We start from the raw sequence: 17,794 nt of genomic DNA, 5'->3' as shown, positions 1-17,794 counted from the left end.
TATTTATCCACAGTTATTTTTTTTTTTTTTTACCTTGTATTGTATAGTTGTGTATATAATTGTATATTGTTGCCAAAGAAAACTACTACGGTTGAGGCTGCCGGGAAAAACAAGCATCTCACGTTTTTTTTTCTGAATGTATGTACATTAAAAAAAAGATAATTAAATCTGATTCTGAATCTGGATCTGAATCTGCTGGGGTTAGGAGTGTAAATCCTAGCTGGACTGTTCACATTTTAAAATAATAATATTTTGGAACATGTAATATTACTTTGATGATTTGGTGTGAATTTACAATATAATATTTGACTATCTTCATCTAATGTGTGAGATTACTGTAAGTGCAGTGTTCCTCTTATGGCATGTAAAGCCCTTGATCGCCATCTGGTGGCCAGACATGTAAACAACATGCCCCTACACACGTATGACGGCTCTCCCGAAAAGGGCCTACAAAGGTAATGGAAAAGTGATGTAAATGTAGCCGTTGTTCTTCTGTGGTGATGAAATTATTTCAAATAAAATAATGTCAGATTTTATTTCATATGGTGTTCTTGAACTATATAAGAAGAGTTCCACAGGCGTGGTGTCAATGTGTCAAGTTTCCCAACATAATGACTTCTCATGTGTTTCCTCGGGGTCATCTGGCCCATTTAGGAAATCCCTGAACATGACATTGCATTGGTTTGTGATAGATTATTAGTTACTGGGTATTTCAAAGTACCTCATATTTGGTACCATTTTGAAGCTAACAACTAGGGCTTTCCAATGATATAAAATAAGTGTATGATTATCATCATAAATTGTATTATTATGGTTCATATGTAGTTGCACCACTGCGGGTTGTGGTCGAGAGGCGCACGCGGAGTAAGCTGCAGGTCATCATGAGCGATGACAGCCACCCTCTCCACCACCACACCCTGACAGAGGAGCAGCCACCCTCTCCACCACACCCTGACAGAGGAGCAGCCACCCTCTCCACCACACCCTGACAGAGGAGCAGCCACCCTCTCCACCACACCCTGACAGAGGAGCAGCCACCCTCTCCACCACACCCTGACAGAGGAGCAGCCACCCTCTCCACCACACCCTGACGGGACAGAGGAGCAGCCACACTCTCCACCACACCCTGACAGAGGAGCAGCCACCCTCTCCACCACACCCTGACAGAGGAGCAGCCACCCTCTCCATCACACCCTGACAGAGGAGCAGCCACCCTCTCCACCACACCCTGACAGAGGAGCAGCCACCCTCTCCACCACCACACCCTGACGGAGGAGCAGCCACCCTCTCCACCACCACACCCTGACAGAGGAGCAGCCACACTCTCCACCACACCCTGACAGAGGAGCAGCCACCCTCTCCACCACACCCTGACAGAGGAGCAGCCACCCTCTCCACCACACCCTGACAGAGGAGCAGCCAACCTCTCCATCACACCCTGACAGAGGAGCAGCCACCCTCTCCACCACACCCTGACAGAGGAGCAGCCACCCTCTCCACCACACCCTGACAGAGGACCAGCCACCCTCTCCACCACCACACCCTGACGGAGGAGCAGCCACCCTCTCCACCACACCCTGACAGAGGAGCAGCCACCCTCTCCACCACCACACCCTGACAGAGGACCAGCCACCCTCTCCACCACACCCTGACAGAGGAGCAGCCACCCTCTCCACCACACCCTGACAGAGGAGAGCCACCCTCTCCACCACACCCTGACAGAGGAGCAGCCACCCTCTCCACCACACCCTGACAGAGGAGCAGCCACCCTCTCCACCACACCCTGACAGAGGAGCAGCCACCCTCTCCACCACACCCTGACAGAGGAGCAGCCACCCTCTCCACCACACCCTGACAGAGGAGCAGCCACCCTCTCCACCACACCCTGACGGGACAGAGGAGCAGCCACCCTCTCCACGCTCTCCACCGGTGGTGGTCGGAGGGGCCATAGGCAATGATTATTCGCCACGCATCCGTGAGTCTGCCTCAGGGCAGCTCTGGCTGCAATTGCAGCTTACCACCACCGGTATGAACGAATAATGGACTCTGTAAGAGCTCTGGGGTCACTGGGGTGTCACGAAGAGCGCTATATAAATCCAATCCATTATTATTATTATTTGTCTACTATTACCCTGCCCATACGCCTGAATGCCTTCTACAACAGAACTTTGTTTCCGCGTCTCTGATTGGCCAGGTCATTTCTGGTCATGTGACATGTACGCCCAATCGCGGGACCGCAAGTTTCTACACTGGTTAAGCTTAGGCGCTCTTTCGAAGTTGGTTACGGTTAGAGTTTGTCTTAGAGCATGGCGATAGAACGCCAGGTAGTTTGCAGGCTGTTAGACCCGGAAATAGGCGCAGAACTTGCTGTCCCACGATTGGTGCACGTGTCACATGATCTGGCCAATCAGAGCGCAAAACTCGAACGCGGAAACGAAGTTCTGTTGTAGAAGGCATACACGCTGCCCATACCTGTACCGGTAGCCTGAATACTTTAGACAACAAATGTTTGTTTCCGCGTCTCTGATTGGCCAGGTCATTTCTGGTCATGTGACATGTACGCCCAATCGTGGGACCGCAAGTGTATACACTGGTTAAGCTTAGGCGCTCTTTCGAAGTTGGTTAAGGTTAGAGTTTGTCTTAGAGCAAACTCTAACCTTAAACAACTTCGAAAGAGCGCCTAAGCTTAACAAGTGTAAGAACTTGCGGTCCCACGATTGGGCGTACATGTCACATGACCTGGCCAATCAGAGACGCGGAAACACGAATGCGTTGGAGAAAGGCTTCAAGCTACCTGTACCCCCTCCCCCCATGCTGCTATGATGCCTGAATTTCCCCAAGGGGATCAATAAAGGAACATCTTATCTTATCTTATGTCACTCACATGTCGTCAGTGGCTCGCGAGGTAGAGCAGTCGTCTGGCAATCCGGAGGTTCCCGGTTCGATTCCCGCTCGCCTGGCACCTTGCATGGTCGCCTCCACCGTGAATATGTGAATGAATAGGTCAAATGTGAGTAACAAATTGTAAAGGTAAATTTACCATTTACCATATTGATATATGGATTACAGGGATTTTGAACAAAATATATATATTTTTTTGCATAACGTCAAAAGCGAACAGCCAAGGAGCAGAGAATCCCTATAGATAGATCAGTGGTCTTTGGCTATTTATACTACTTAGAGCATGTGTATCTCAATTATTACATTTGGTGTCGACGACACTTGTATTCATTCTTAACACAGGAACGCATACAGTAGGAGGGTGGCAGTATTCACTCATATGTCCACTAGATGTCACTAGACTCCATTGAAAATCACACCGATTCCTATGACTATGAGCAAGTAAACTCACATTTTCTTTCTTTTTAGCACGTGAAGTTATTTTGGGCCAGTGGTGATCTCTGTGGACTTTGTGGAAGGTCTCGGGGGAGGATTATTGACTGTCTTGTTTGTTTTGGAATAACTACTCTAATCTCAAACCATCTATCCAAGGTCTGCCTGCTAGGTCTCCATGCTCCTCCCTCATGCAATTGGGTTGTGTTGTTTGTTAAGAATGATCATTTGGGCTCCAATTCCCCATTACTCGTATCTACTGTAGTTTATTGGTCTTTTAAGCATTTAAAGTTATTATTTGGGCCAGCGGTGATCTCTGTGGACTCTGTGGAAGGTGTTGGGGAGGAGTTATTGACTCGTTTGTTTTGGATAGATCCTCTCTAATCAAATCAGGCCATCGGAATGCTAAATGACAATAACACTATGTAACAACCATCAAACACACTCACAGCACACACATCCACACACACACTCACATTCACTTTAAACAAACAACTCACTGCAGCACCCACTTTACCCACTTTAGAACACCTAAACACACTTTATATTTATTGGTAAAGAATTTGCACTACAACCCATATCTCATTACACCCTACTGTAAATTGTACCTCATCCCATTTCTGCATTGTACTGTATAGTATATTGTATTGTAACTCAGTTACTTTTCTACTCTGCATTGTACATTGTATATGATATGTATATATATTGAACACTTTTGTCTACGTACTTGACTAGCTATTTTATACTTACTATACTTATTTTATACTTATCTATTTTTATCTAGCACAATCTCTGGAGCAAAACAGAAAGAAGCATTTTATATATAAAGGTATTCTGTACCTCTGTATGACAACTAATAAAGAAACTTGAAACTTGTTTTGGATAACTCCTCTCTAATATCTCAAGCCATCCCTAGGCCTGCTGGTCTCCATGCCAAGTCTGCTTGACCTTACTCCTAGAACCCACCTCACCCCGGCCCACTTTGACAACCTAGGATGGCTTAGAGTAGACGACAGAGTACAGCAACTTGCAATGGGCCTGGTCTACAAGATACACTACGCGACCAAGGTACCCATGTACATGTCAAAATACTTCCCAAAGGTCAGTGAATACCACGATCACAACACCAGAGGGAGCGCCACAAATCATGTTAAACCCAGATTTGGCTCAAACAAGGGACTAAACACGTTTCGCAATTATGCCACATCGATGTGGAACGCCCTACCCAAAGCTGTAAAGGAATGTGAATCACTACCCACTTTCAAAACCTTAAACCACTCTCAAAGAACACCTACGAGAGACTGCAATTCGAAACTGGCCCCTGTAAATGTCCTAACACAACCCCCTCCAATGTACAGTAAATGATGAAGTATGGTTTTGTCAATATTCCAATGTACAGTTTTGCTTGTACAGTTGTACAGTGTCCCCCCCCCCCACGCCACCCACCCAACCACCTCCAATGTACAGTCCCCCCCCACCCACCCAACCCCACCCCACCTACCCAACCTCCTCCAATGTACAGTTTCTACGTCAAATGTATATACTCCCTTTTCTGGACTCTTTTTGTACCACAAACAGTACTGTATTTGCAAATCTGGTATGTCATAAATGTATAGATGTAGCAGTACTGTCTATCTGTATGTCATGTATGTCATATATGTTATAATGAATTGAAAATGGGGGACCCTGATGTAAACAAGACGAAAGTCTTTCTCTGGTCTGCATCCCCTTAACAATTGTGTGTATTGAGCCGTACTGTATTGTACCCATTCTGCAATCTGTTAATAAAGTTTTCAATCAATCAATCAATCAATACTCCTCCTCCTCCTGCTCCTCTTCCTCCTCCTCCTCCTCCTCCTCCTCCTCCTCCTCCTCCTCCTCCTCCTCTTCCTCCTCCTGCTCCTCCTCCTCTTCCCCCTCCTCTTCCCCCTCCTCTTCCCCCTCCTCTTCCTCCTGCTCCTCCTCCTCCTCCTCCTGCTCCTCCTCCTGCTCTTCCTCCTCCTCCTCCTCCCCTTCCTCCTCCTCTTCCTCCTCCTCTTCCTCCTGCTCCTCCTCCTCCTCATGACGTCACCCCGCACTGTGGCGCAGAGGAACACCGGCTATGATCCCAAACACAAACTGACACTTGTTGTTAACATGGTGTTCTGTTGTTCAGCCCTTTCCTCCTCCTGACCCAACAACAACACAAGATCCGCGACACGTCGATGAAGACTCGCAACAACCCCCGGTGTTTAATCGTGAGTGTCTCCTTACCTTTCAATAATTCACAGTGTTGTTATTATAATAAGTCGTTTCCAGTCTCAGCCACCATAGGAAGTCAACAACAAAGCGTGTCTGGAACTTCATCTTGCAAACAGTGTCGCGTTTGTAGTAAGAGTGGAAATCGAGTTGATAATAATCTAAACCGTTTCTTCTCAGACCCCTCCTCTATTTACAATCAATCAAGCAGTATGCAATGTTGTTGTTGTTGTGCATTGGCTAATTCAATAGCACTTCTTTAGCTTGCTATGCTAATTTAGCTTCCTAGACACGACTGTGTGTGTGTGTGTGTGTGTGTGTGTGTGTGCAGGCTGATGATGATGTGTTATTACTACATTGCATGCAGCATCGGTATGCTTCTATACATAGGTTATAATAACTTCCAAGTAGCCTAAGATAAACAACAGGATTTTAGGCTAATGGTTTTGTTGTGATGGCTTTGTTTCCACATCTGCCATCTATCTATCACCCCCTGGCAGTTTCCTGTGTTATGGCCAGGCACCTGGGAAACATGATTAGGCTCCCTTGTTTGATTTGATAGCTACTGTAATTCTCTTGCCACTCTGCCTGACCTGTTGTTGTGTTCTGCATCACAGCAGGTAACCAAAGCCTATATCATAAATGTGTATAGATGTAAGCAGTACCGTCTATCTGTATGTCATGTATGTCATATGTTATGATGAATTGAAAATGGGGGACCCTGATGTAAACAAGACGATAGTCTTTCTCTGGTCTGCATCCCCTTAACACTTTGAGAGCCAGTCCGTGTTTTCCTTTTTACCCCGTTGAATGCCACCATCCACGGCCAATGTTAACGTTAATACAGCCTAATCTATGTTTTAAATTATGGCTATGTGTCTAATCTGCCCGTAGCTTATCAAAGACTCATTTTCCAGTCAACATTGGCAAGGCAGATTGTATTTTTATCGCTTCATTTCCGTTTGATAGCATTTTGAAAATCACCCGTTTTCCGGGGAAAAACAACCCATGCCTATGATAATCGCCTTTTACTGGAATATTCCAGAACGTTGTCATTTGTCTGCCTATTTATGAATCGTTTTCAAATAAACGCTAGATGATCGATAGTATGTGTGTGCGCACGCACGCTCGTGCCGTGCGCTGATAATCGCTGCTCTTATTTCCTCATGGCTTTTACAGTCAAAACAGCCATATACAGGGACAGAGCAGGCTGTTCTTCCTGAGGAGACTCAGGTCCTTCAATGTGTGCAACAAACTGCTGCAGTCTTTTTACCAGTCTGTTGTGGCCAGCATCCTCTTCTATGCTGTGGCATGCTGGGGAGGCTACATCAACTCAAGGGACACCTACAAGCTCAACAAGCTGGTGAGGAAGGCTAGCTCCGTGGTGGGAGTCGAGCTACCTAGACTTGAGGTGATGGTAGAGAGGGGGATGATAAGGAAGCTGGATGCCATCATGGAGAACCCCTACCACCCCCTCTACGACGAGCTAGTCAAGATGAGAAGCTCGTTCAGCCACAGACTCATTCCCCCCCGACACTCAACTAACCGCCTCGGACAGTCCTTCATACCAGCGGCCATCAGGCTCCACAACAGTGGGCAGCGACTAGCAGCCTCCAGGCCCCACAACAGGGGGCAGCGACAGCGACTGCTACCAGACATTGACCTGGGACTTATAGGAACCCAAGGGGGACAACGTAGACTACCCTGGTACTTTGATTAATGTATACTCAGTAGATAGTAAATTATAACACTACCTCATGCATACTGCACCTTATGTGACACTGTGAATAATGTGAATATTCCTCAGCTAGTCAGATAGTAAATTATATTGACCATATTGATCAAATTGTTTACACTGCCTGTGTTGTCTTTTACTACCTGTATACTGTGTTGTTTTACTACCTGTACCCCTCCCCCCTCCCCCCCATGCTGCTATGATGCCTGAATTTCCCCAAGGGGATCAATAAAGGAATATCTTATCTTATAACACATAACACATAAACGCTTATATATCCGTGAAAACGAGTCTGATTATCCTAACACTGATAACATAGATTCCTTACCTGAGGTCAGATGGTATCCAAATGGTTTATTCCAATTTCCGATCGCCATTAGAAGAAATCGATAAATGTATTGATCCATCGTGTGTACAGTATAACCCATATTCGCCGCGGCACCAAGGCTCCAGAATGAACTCTGGTAGACCCCGGCTGCATCAGTGAGAAGTAAAATGTGGAGTCAGAAATCCGTTCTCCCATTCACTTTCATTGAGTCCATTCCAAAAGGGTGATTTACCATCTGGGAGACGATAGGGGGCGCTTTTTTCACATCTGAGCGCCGGCGGTCCCTGGATCTCCAACGGTAGGCTCGCGTGATGCAATATGATTTCAGATCGCTAATAATTTTTTTTTAAATAAATACCCGAGAATACTCGTGACCGTGGCATTCAACGGTCGGGGCGTAAACCCGAGAAAGGCCGTGAGTGGCATACAAAGTGTTAACAATTGTGTATATTGAGCCGTACTGTATTTGACCCATTCTGCAATCTGTTAATAAAGTTTTCAATCAATCAGTCAATATGGAGTGTACACCGTCCTCTGGGTATACCGGAGTGCATACCACTCAGACATACTTGATATTAGTAGGGAGTGGGACTCCTAGGGAGAGTAGTATGCCCTTGCCCCCTCACAGCAGTAGCCACCTGGGGAGGTAGAGCAGCAGTCGTCCGGTAATCCGGAGGTTCCCGGTTCGATTCCCGGGCAGCGTGACGAAGTGTCCTTGAGCGAGACACTTAACCCCTAACTAGCTCTCGATGAGCAGGTTGGCAGCACCTTGCATGGTCGCCTCCACCATCGGTGTGTGAGCGAATGGGTGAATGTGAGGAACAAATTGTAAAGCGCTTTGGACAAAAGCTCTATATAAATGCACTAATGCAGCCATTTACCATTTACCACCTCTTTCTTTGGGAATGTACTCACCTCCTGTCTGCAAGGACAACCCTACAATAGGGATGTCCCGATCCGATCACGTGATCGGGATCGGGGTCGATCACGTGATTTTCCGAAGATCGGGATCGGCAAAAAAAATAAAAAGGCGTTATTTTTTAATTTTTTTTTGCTTTTTTTTCCCCCCAACAAACATGACCATGTTCACGTCTTAAACTCATACTGAGGCCTTAGTTTTGGTTTTAAATTGCATATCATCATTCATTTATTTATTGTCACACAGAGCAGAAGAATTTTGCCAAAACAAACCAATAGTATCCAGCTGCAGAACGGCAGACCAGCCACAGTCTCAGACCCAAATGCATTTCCTTTGATTTAATTATACATCAAATGATTTATGTCAAGGATTGCAATGCCTCGCTTGAATGAAGTTAACTTTTCACCTGGATAACGTCAACATTCAGGGTGAATGTAATGTGAGAAATTGGGATACATTTTTTCTTTTTTTAAACAAATAAAATTTTTTTTACGATCCTAGACTTCTACATGTGTAGGTATTACGAATTTACGATCCTAGACTTCTACATGTGTAGGTATTACGATCCTAGACTTCTACGCGTGTAGGTATTACGATCCTAGACTTCTATGCGTGTAGGTATTACGATCCTAGACTTCTACATGTGTAGGTATCACGATCCTAGACTTCTACGCGTGTAGGTATTACGATCCTAGACTTCTACATGTGTAGGTATCACGATCCTAGACTTCTACATGTGTAGGTATTACGATCCTAGACTTCTACATGTGTAGGTATTACGATCCTAGACTTCTACACATGTAGGTAATACGATCCTAGACTTCTACATGTGTAGGTAATACGATCCTAGACTTCTACATGTGTAGGTATTACGATCCTAGACTTCTACATGTGTAGGTATTACGATCCTAGACTTCTACACGCGTGTAGGTATTACGATCCTAGACTTCTACATGTGTAGGTATTACGATCCTAGACTTCTACATGTGTAGGTATTACGATCCTAGACTTCTACACGCGTGTAGGTATTACGATCCTAGACTTCTACATGTGTAGGTATTACGATCCTAGACTTCTACATGTGTAGGTATTACGATCCTAGACTTCTACATGTGTAGGTATTACGATCCTAGACTTCCACACTTGTAGGTATTACGATCCTAGACTTCTACATGTGTAGGTATTACGATCCTAGACTTCTACATGTGTGTAGATACTACGATCCTAGACTTCCACACGTGTAGGTATTACGATCCTAGACTTCTACACGTGTAGGTATTACGATCCTAGACTTCTACACGTGTAGGTATTACGATCCTAGACTTCTACATGTGTAGGTATTACGATCCTAGACTTCTACATGTGTAGGTATTACGATCCTAGACTTCTACATGTGTAGGTATTACGATCCTAGACTTCTACATGTGTAGGTAATACGATCCTAGACTTCTACACGCGTGTAGGTATTACGATCCTAGACTTCTACATGTGTAGGTATTACGATCCTAGACTTCCACACGTGTAGGTATTACGATCCTAGACTTCCACACGTGTAGGTATTACGATCCTAGACTTCTACATGTGTGTAGATACTACGATCCTAGACTTCCACACGTGTAGGTATTACGATCCTAGACTTCTACGCGTGTAGGTATTACGATCCTAGACTTCTACACGTGTAGGTATTACGATCCTAGACTTCTACATGTGTAGGTATGACGATCCTAGACTTCTACATGTGTAGGTATTACGATCCTAGACTTCTACACGTGTAGGTATTACGATCCTAGACTTCTACACGTGTAGGTATTACGATCCTAGACTTCTACACGTGTAGGTATGACGATCCTAGACTTCTACATGTGTAGGTATTACGATCCTAGACTTCTACACGTGTAGGTATTACGATCCTAGACTTCTACATGTGTAGGTATTACGATCCTAGACTTCTACACGTGTAGGTATTACGATCCTAGACTTCTACATGTGTAGGTATTACGATCCTAGACTTCTATGCGTGTAGGTATTACGATCCTAGACTTCTACATGTGTAGGTATTACGATCCTAGACTTCTACACGCGTAGGTATTAGGATCCTAGACTTCTACACGTGTAGGTATTACGATCCTAGACTTCTACATGTGTAGGTATTACGATCCTAGACTTCTATGCGTGTAGGTATTACGATCCTAGACTTCTACATGTGTAGGTATTACGATCCTAGACTTCTACATGTGTAGGTATTACGATCCTAGACTTCTACATGTGTAGGTATTACGATCCTAGACTTCTATGCGTGTAGGTATCACGATCCTAGACTTCTACGCGTGTAGGTATTACGATCCTAGACTTCTACATGTGTAGGTATTACGATCCTAGACTTCTACATGTGTAGGTATTACGATCCTAGACTTCTACGCGTGTAGGTATTACGATCCTAGACTTCTACACGTGTAGGTATTACGATCCTAGACTTCTACACGTGTAGGTATTACAGCAGAATAGAAGTTCAATGATTTACTCGGGTTGGACCTGAAGGCGGTAGTTCTGACCTTAGGAAACCCACTGGGGGAATTCAGCGATTGTGACACTCCATTCTGATGTCATGTTATGTCAGTGGGGTTGTAGTACAGTAGGTGGAAGCCAGGGGTTGTTGGCTAATATGCACCATTCACCACAGACACCAAGGTAAGCTAATCCATGACTAGGCATGTGACGATTACTCCAAATCCATGTGTCGATTTGACTTCCAATTTTAATTAAGGTCACGATTCAATTAGATATTTCACTCGGATGATGTAGGGCTACCCTGCTGTTAGACTATCCGTCTTGTTTGTAAAAAGAAAAAAAAACACTTGCATGTTTAAAATATTTTATTTTAAAGTCACAATTCAATTATTGAACTTTCATCATTTTAGTTGTTTGTCTTTTTATTTCAAATTGGAATAGTTTAATTGTAACATTAGAAGTGTCATCTCTGCTGAACGGAATACTGAGAGTGTTTTATTTTTATTTATTATTTTATTTGGTCCCCCATCCCCTTTCCCCTAGGGGGCTTTTTACCCCCAAATAGGCCATTATTGAAAATAAGAACTTGTTCTTAAAGGGGAACTATCTTATAAATGGCCTTTTTGAGTGTTTAGCATTGTTTCCTAGCTATGTGAACTTATATTAATATGATCTATGTCTCAAAATTCTCATATTGGCGCATTCTTCCAATTCTCCTCTCACAATATTCACCCTCACTGAACTGAGTCGTTTGAAAATGTGCCTATATGTGATGTCATATAGTCACCGCTGCATGTTAATGTTCAGGCGAAGACGACGCTGCGCAGTGGTTTAGGAGCCCAGGCTCAAAACGGCTCGAGATCTTGAGGTAGAAAAATGCTGTTTTTGAGGACTTGATTAGAAATACAAAACAATGAATAAAAAAAATATATATATTACAGAGGTGTTCCATAGACTCACAGGAATTGTGTAAAAGTGCCCAAATAGTGAAAGAAATAGTAAAATAGTTCCCCTTTAACTAACCTGCCTATTCAAATAAAGGATGATGATGAGGATGATGAGAGGAGACCCAGTGCTTCTTCTCTGCTGAACACAATACTGAGAGACAAGTATCAACCCAGTGCTTCTTCTCTGCTGAACACTATACTGAGAGGAGACTAGTATCAACCCAGTGCTTCTTCTCTGCTGAACACAATACTGAGAGGAGACAAGTATCAACCCAGTGCTTCTTCTCTGCTGAACACAATACTGAGAGGAGACAAGTATCAACCCAGTGCTTCTTCTCTGCTGAACACAATACTGAGAGGAGACAAGTATCAACCCAGTGCTTCTTCTCTGCTGAACACAATACTGAGAGACTAGTATCAACCCAGTGCTTCTTCTCTGCTGAACACAATACTGAGAGACTAGTATCAACCCAGTGCTTCTTCTCTGCTGAACACAATACTGAGAGGAGACAAGTATCAACCCAGTGCTTCTTCTCTGCTGAACACAATACTGAGAGGAGACAAGTATCAACCCAGTGCTTCTTCTCTGCTGAACACAATACTGAGAGGAGACAAGTATCAACCCAGTGCTTCTTCTCTGCTGAACACAATACTGAGAGGAGACAAGTATCAACCCAGTGCTTCTTCTCTGCTGAACACAATACTGAGAGACAAGTATCAACCCAGTGCTTCTTCTCTGCTGAACACAATACTGAGAGGAGACAAGTATCAACCCAGTGCTTCTTCTCTGCTGAACACAATACTGTAGCCTCAGACCATTCGTTTGGGATCATTGACTGGTCAAAGATAATCAAGACTAAATGGATTTTCTCCATTTGAGACATCTAACAATGTTCCTAGAGGTTATAGAGCTGGGAGCTGGCATCTGATCAAGCATACTCTGACCCCACTCTCCTGGACAGTATAGGCAGTATTATAATTCGCCTGACGTGTGGGTATTTTCTAAATGAAAAGAGGTGGCTGTTCCCTGCAGGGGTCTACTTGTGTAAACAGAGACTACACGTCTACCTCCAGTAGATGAGACCGGTCTTGTGTCTGCGTATCATGTCTTTGCTGTTAATCTTCCAGACTGAGTTCTTGACTCGCTAGCTTTCTGTGGAAACGTTCTTATATTATCTGTAGGTTTCTGAGATGACTTCTCTGATCAGGTTAGGAATGTTAGCTGCTACAGGGTTAGGGTTAGGACTGATGGACTGATGTTAGGGTTAGTATGAGTATCAGACAGTATCCACTATCACCTGATGGTAAGAGCCATGTGTAAAGAAAATAAATCGAAGCATCTTCATTTTCTGCCTGGCTGAGTTGACATGAACACTTTTAGTGACTGTAGCACTCAACACTTTGATGAACATTGTTACTCAGCTGATAGAGTTGTGCTCTTCCTGATGGCTTGTCGTACAGAACTTGTAAGTCGCTTTGGATAAAAGCGTCAGCTAAATGACTAAATGTAAATGTAAATGTAATTGTAGTGCCCAGCAGGGGGCGCACATTTAGTGCTTGAATGCCCACCATCCACTTCAATGTTAGCATTAATATCGCCTAATCTATGTTTTAAATTATGGCTAGCCTATGTGTCTAATCTGCCCGTCGCTTATCAAATGACTCATTTCCAGTCAACATTGTCGAAGCGGATTGTTTTTTTATCGGTTTATTTCCGTTTTATAGCATTTTGAAAAGCCCTCGTTTTCAAGAAGAAAAAAAAGATTCCATGATAATCGGCCTGTACTGTAATATTCTAGAACGTTGTAATTTTTCGGCCTATTTATGAATCGTTTTCAAATAAACGCTAGATTATCGATAGTATATGTGTACGTGTGCACGCTGGTGCCGCAAGCTGAAAATCGATTCTCTCAGTTCCTGATCGCTCTTACAGTCAAACAGCCATATCACATTATAGGGGAAAAGCTTATATCTCCGTGAAAACAGGTCTGATTATCCTAAGACTGGTAAAATAGATTCCTTACCTGAGATCAGATGGTATCCAAATGGATTATTCCAATTCCTGATCGCCATTCCAAAAATCGATCCTTTTATTGATCCCACGCGTATACTGTAAAACACATTACACGCTGTGCTGAGGGTCCAGAATGAATCTGATCGGCTCCGGTTACATGCGTGAGAAGTAAAATGTGGATTCCGGAGTTTTTTTTTCTCATCCATTTTCACTGAGTCCAATCCAAAATGGTGCATTACCATCTGGGAGACGATAGGGGCGCTTTTTTCACATCTGAGCGCCTGGCGGGGCAGGTTTACCAACGGTAGACTCGGTTGATGAAATATGAATTCAGAACGCTAATAAAAAAAAATAAAAAATTCTCGTGATGGACATTCAAAGTGTTAAGGAGGGTGCTAGATCTCTTTCATGAATTAAAGGGATTAGGCCTACTAGCCTATATCTGAGGCTTAGACCACTTATCGATTCATCGATAATTATCGATAACTGCGTGAAATCGATAAGTGGCATCAACATGTACTGTATTATTATAATTATTTTTTTTAAATACTTTATACTAAAAATATTAGGTCTTGTGGCATGTCTTAGTTAAATGAGTGTTTTAGGCATGTTTATTTGTTTCAATAAAAAATAAAATAAAAATAAAAATATATATACAAAACAATACTAATAAAAATATCTATATTTATCGATAATTTTGTCCCGATTTAGCGATTCTTCCAAATGGCATACGTCTCAGCCTTAGAAGTAGCACAGAAAGTAGGGATGTTCGATATTGGCTTTTTTACCGATACCGGTATAGCGATATTGTCCAACTCTTAATTTCCGATACCGATATCAACAGATACCGATATATGCGCCCCCCCCCCCCCCCCCCCCCCTAAAAATGGAATCATTTCAGGTAATTAACATTTCATATCTCTTGTCGCGGAATTAACACAACATTATGCATACTTTTGACAATAAATTAAATCAGAATTAGTTCTTACTTGATTGCCTGGGTAAATAAAGGTTAAATAAATGTAAACAAAATTTAAACCGATACCGATAATTTCCGATATCACATTTTAATGCCAATATCGGACATCCCTAACAGAAAGCCATCGAGCAATGCCAGGTAATGTTAGATTCTGTTATTGATATATGAACACCGTGGGAGTGTTGGCACGGTACAGCTTGGTGTGGAGATCAATATTATTCAACAGGAAAGAGGTGACGGCTCACTCGTGACAAAACATCTGCCATCTTTTCATTCCCTTGCACAGAGAGAGAGAGAGAGAGAGAGAGACGGATGAGACGACATCTGGGCCGGATCACTCATCATCAGCCACAGTGATCCTCTCGTCTGAAGGAACCAGATCACAGTGATCCTCTCGTCTGAAGGAACCAGATCACAGTGATCCTCCCGTCTGAAGGAACCAGATCACAGTGATCCTCTCGTCTGAAGGAACCAGATCACAGTGATCCTCCCGTCTGAAGGAACCAGATCACAGTGATCCTCCCGTCTGAAGGAAGCAGATCACAGTGATCCTCTCGTCTGAAGGAACCAGATCACAGTGATCCTCTCGTCTGAAGGAAGCAGATCACAGTGATCCTCCCGTCTGAAGGAACCAGATCACAGTGATCCTCTCGTCTGAAGGAAGCAGATCACAGTGATCCTCCCGTCTGAAGGAACCAGATCACAGTGATCCTCTCGTCTGAAGGAAGCAGATCACAGTGATCCTCCCGGCTGAAGGAAGCAGATCACAGTGATCCTCTCGTCTGAAGGAAGCAGATCACAGTGATCCTCCCGTCTGAAGGAACCAGATCACAGTGATCCTCCCGTCTGACGGAAGCAGATCACAGTGATCCTCCCGTCTGAAGGAACCAGATCACAGTGATCCTCCCGTCTGAAGGAACCAGATCACAGTGATCCTCCCGTCTGAAGGAACCAGATCACAGTGATCCTCCCGTCTGAAGGAAGCATCGACAGCTGAACCAACCAAGTAGGTGTTTCATTACAGCGTACTGCACTGCTGCTGCTGTGAGCCGCGCTGAGCTGAGCTGGGGTGCGAGCCCACGTGAACTGATTGATTGATTGATTGATTGATTGATTGATTGATTGATTGATTGAAAACTTTATTAACAGATTGCAGAATGGGTACAATACAGTACGGCTCAATACACACAATAATTGTTAACGGGATGCAGACCAGAGAAAGACTTTCGTCTTGTTTACATCATCAGGGTCCCCCATTTTCAATTCATCATATGACATATATTATATAACATTTATGACATACACGACAACATACAGATATACACAGTACTGTTACATCCAGACATTTATGACATACAAGATATACAAATATACAGTACTGAGACAGTTTCTAAAAGAGAATATATACATTTGAGGGGGAGGAAACTACATTGGAGGGGGTTGGGTGGGGGAGGTGTTCACATTATACCGTTACCGTTAGGGTTAGGGTTATATTATACCGTTGCCGTCTGCTCATGGAGTTCAGCCTGGTGAGGATTGGCTCTGGCTCTGTTTGGTTAGGGCGTTGTTGCCTCGCCGATAATTTTTTGGCATATTTAAATTGCATGCATGATGCGGTGCCCTTGTTCTCTTTGTCAGATAATTGAAAATATAAAATGTCTAATATTTGATCATTTTAAATATTATAATTCAAATACAATTGTACTCGGGTCTGCAGGGAGGCATAATAGGAGGTCTCGGTGACAGGGCTCGAGACTAACGATGTCCCGTCGTCCCGGGGACGATCAAATATTGATTTGGGACGAACAGAAATCTTTTTTGGGACGCAAACGGGACGGAGAGGATTTTATTTTTTTCACAGGAAATGTCAATTAGCCGACTGTCAGTGCGCGCATATATATATATGAATTATTCTACGTTAATAAAACATACCTGGTGATCAACTACAGTTTGCTGTAAACATTATGATATGTGTGTAGTGTTCTGATAACGACGGCTGCAGCGGGAGCTGGCTCATGCTGGATTTGCGAATAGCATGCAGCTGCAGAGCCGCAGAGCCAGGGGCGCTTTCAGGTCCGGTCACAGGCCCGCTCAACAGCGCCCCCCACCCAACGGCTGAACAGTGCAATACTCCAATTCAGCCATTGGCAATTCAGCCGTTGGGTGGGGGGCGCTGTTGAGCGGGCCTGTGACCGCACCTGAAAGCGCCCCTGGCTCGGCGGCTCTGCAGTTGCATACTATTGGGATTCGTTGGGAGAAGCACGGAGTGACTCGGGACTTATTTTATTTTAGCAGCAGTTATCAATATCGACCAGGAGGACAGCGCGATCTAAGGGACATGTTTCATTACTAGTCAAGTGTCATTACTTTAGTTATCAAAGGTGGAATCTCTGGACGCAATGACATTATATAGTTTAAATTAAAGCTAAACTATGTTTTTCTTTCTTGTTAGAAGAGGGATAACTTATTCAGTTAGATTTGATTTGATCTTTATTTATCTCTAACATTTTCAACCATACCAACCACACATTTGTAATAACAAAAAAAACTAAAACGAAATAAAATACAAATACATTTAAATATATTTTCCTATGGAAGGAATAATCAACACTATCCCTATACTAGCACCTTGTTAAACACTTTCTTTTATATATATATATTTATTTATTTTTAATCATAATTATTCTTGTGAAATCTTTCCACCTGGGAGCCTTTTGACTAAATCAATTTATTCTCCCCTTCTCTGAATGGTGTTTCTTATGGCAATAACAACTATAGACGACAAAAGCAAAG

At 43.6% G+C, this 17,794-nt stretch overlaps 1 long non-coding RNA gene across 1 annotated transcript in view; it reads left to right on the top strand.

The window, feature by feature from the left end:
• Positions 1–5,445: 5,445 nt before the first annotated feature.
• LOC311247678 overlaps positions 5,446–17,794 on the top strand; it is a 68,850-nt gene continuing 56,501 nt past the window's right edge. The window contains exons 1-2 of the long non-coding RNA XR_014620869.1: positions 5,446–5,570; positions 15,288–16,007. This is a non-coding gene — a long non-coding RNA (uncharacterized lncRNA). The remainder of the gene's footprint in view (positions 5,571–15,287; positions 16,008–17,794) is intronic.

Source organism: Notolepis coatsorum (assembly GCF_963971535.1).
Source record: "Notolepis coatsorum genome assembly, contig: SCAFFOLD_399, whole genome shotgun sequence".
Taxonomy (NCBI): domain Eukaryota; kingdom Metazoa; phylum Chordata; class Actinopteri; order Aulopiformes; family Paralepididae; genus Notolepis; species Notolepis coatsorum.
This window is presented reverse-complemented; position numbering and strand designations above follow the sequence as displayed.